Raw genomic sequence first — 2,981 nt, forward strand, 5'->3', positions numbered from 1 at the left:
TAGACTCAATGAAGGAGGGAACCCCCCGCCACTCTGGGCGAAGTTTAAAAGCCATAAAAGAAGTAAAGAAAACAAGAGCCCCGGAATAGATAAATAACGCAGAACTAATTAAGAAGCTGGCGGGAAAAGGTTGAATATTCTTCTACAAACCTGACAAAAAAAGGAAAGAAAGAAAATGGCCCGAAGCGGGTAAATCAGTCTTTTCTCCCATACCCAAAAAAGGGGACGCACTCCAATGCAACAAAAATAGGGCCAAATTTCCTTAATAAGTCACAGAGCAAAATTTTTTTGAAAAATGCTGAAAGGAAGTGAAGTTAAGAGAGGAAAAATTTCAGACGAACAAGCAGGTTTTTGCCCGGAAAAGGTACAGAAACCAGATTCTAAATTTAAAATTTATCATAGAGAAAAAAAAGAGAACATCAAAAAGACCTTTCCTGTTTATCGATTATGTGAAAGCTTCGATACTGTTGATCCGATATCCCCCTGGAATAACATGTACGATAAAGTTTCCAAAACAATCATCCAATTAATAAAAACCTTTTATGACCAACAACAAGCAGCTGTAAGAACCCCTTATGGGTTAAAGAATGGTTTGAAAAAAAAGGAGTACGAAGGGTTTAAATTTTACTCCGCACCCTTTAATAAATTTGAAAAATTATGAGAGGGCTTTTAGAGAATTTTTAAAGGAACTGGGATGTTGGGGATACAAAATATCAAATTAGGTACGCCGAGATATAGTTTTTTATTGCCAGCAGTATCACTGAATACAACAACTACTAGATAAAGTTAGAGAAGCAAACGAAAAAGGGGGCTTATTTCTTAATCCCCGAAAAAGATCAGAAGATTCAAAGATAACGGCAAAGAACAATGATGAACTGTTGCAAACAGTGGAATGATTGGGGAAAGTGTGAAGGAGTTCCCTTAACTTGGGCTGTTTTAAAATAATACATATATGATTCACCCGGGGATAAAAGAAGAATTTTCCCTTTCCCAAAAACGCCACAGTTTCTCTCACTAACATCTGGAAAGCCCAAGCATTTCCTTACGGACAAAAACGGGATTTAACTCATTAGTTTCCCCAATTTATCATTTTGGTCTGAGTGTTGGGTTTAAGTAGATAACAAGAAAAAGATAATAGTTTTTAAATGTGGTGTTTCAGACGATATGCGTTTAGCTGGAAGAGAAGAAGACGAATGATGAAGTGCTGAGAAAAAAAAATTTTAAAAACCGACTTTTGGACTCTGAACAAAAGGAAATTAAAATTTATTGGTCATAGTAATGAGAAGTAAAAGTATTGAGAAAAAACTTGCTTGACAGGGATGGTGATAGGAAACAGAGAGTAGGCACACCAAAGAAAGACTGAGGCGCAATATCAAAGATATTTGCGGGCTGTCGTGGTATAAGTGGAAAGAAAGCGTAAGATCGAGTTTAGGGTGGCGAAGGATGGTGGAGAGGTCCACGGCTGCTCAAGCATGAGCATACCGTTATTGATTGATATATATATATATATATGAATACATTACCTGTGCAAGTGCACACACCAATCGCCACATGAGACGCCGCGTTGTTTCCCTTGGGCAAGGAACTTCACCTCGATTGCCTGCCTAGCCACTGGGTGGCCAGCCAGCTCAGTCAGCTGTTCCCAAGCCCGGATAAATAAGAGAGAATGAATTACCTAAAAACGTAACACCGGCACTCTCCGTGGAAGGAACTGGGGACCCTACCACGTACTCACTCCCAAAGCATCACAACGTGAAAACTGCAATTGGAGTATCATGCTGTGACCACAGGCGGCTCAGACATGAACCTACCGTTCAATGATGATGATATATATATATATATATATATATATTATATATATAGATACTATATTATATAATATCTATAGCTAATATATATACAATTAATATTCATATATATAATATCAATATATTACATATAAGTATCATATATATATATCATATATCTATATATATAGTATCCATACAAGTAATTCATATATATGTAAGATATTATATATATAGATAGTATATATATATATATATATATATATATATATATACATTATACACATAGTATTCATATATATATATATATATATATATATTATATATATATATATATATATCATATATATATATATTATATATATATATTCATATATATATATAATATATATATATATATATATATATTATATATATATATATATATATATATATATATATATATATATTCATATATATATATATATTATATATATATATATATATATATATTATATATATATATATATATATTATATATATATAGGAAATTATAGTCACGGAGTTGCTATGATTCTCACGAAAAAACTGCAAATGCACTAATTGGGTACAGCCCAATAAATGATCGCATTTTAAAAGTCAGAATACAAGCAAAACCTCATAATATTAGTATCATACAATGCTACGCACCAACCAATATTGCAAGTGATGAAGAAATGGATTTTTTTTATAACTCTCTCCAAGATACTTTAGACACAATCCCTAACAGAGATGTAAAAATAATCATGGGAGACCTCACGCCAAAGTAGGAAAAAATAATCTAAAAAATGACACTGTGGAAAATTCGGCCTTGGAGATATAAATGAAAGAGGTAAAGATTTTATTGAATTCTGTAGTACAAATAATTTAGTTATAGCCAATACATTGTTCCAACACCACCCAAGACACTTGTACACGTGGTTTTCACCAGACAAAAGAACACGCAACCAAATTGACTACATTGTGCTGAACCAAAATGGAAGAGTTGCATAAAAAATTCCACAACAAGACCTGGTGCCGACTGCAACAGTGACCACCAACTACTAACTATCGACTTTAAAATAAGACTCAAAAAGATGGAGCGTCCAACACCACCTCTAAAGCTCGACTACAAAACTCTTGATAACAATTACAGAATTGCAGTGTCAAACAAATTTGAATACTCAAGTGAAGGGG

The sequence above is a fragment of the Penaeus monodon genome, chromosome 4 (assembly GCF_015228065.2).
Source record: "Penaeus monodon isolate SGIC_2016 chromosome 4, NSTDA_Pmon_1, whole genome shotgun sequence".
NCBI classification, from domain to species: Eukaryota; Metazoa; Arthropoda; class Malacostraca; order Decapoda; family Penaeidae; genus Penaeus; species Penaeus monodon.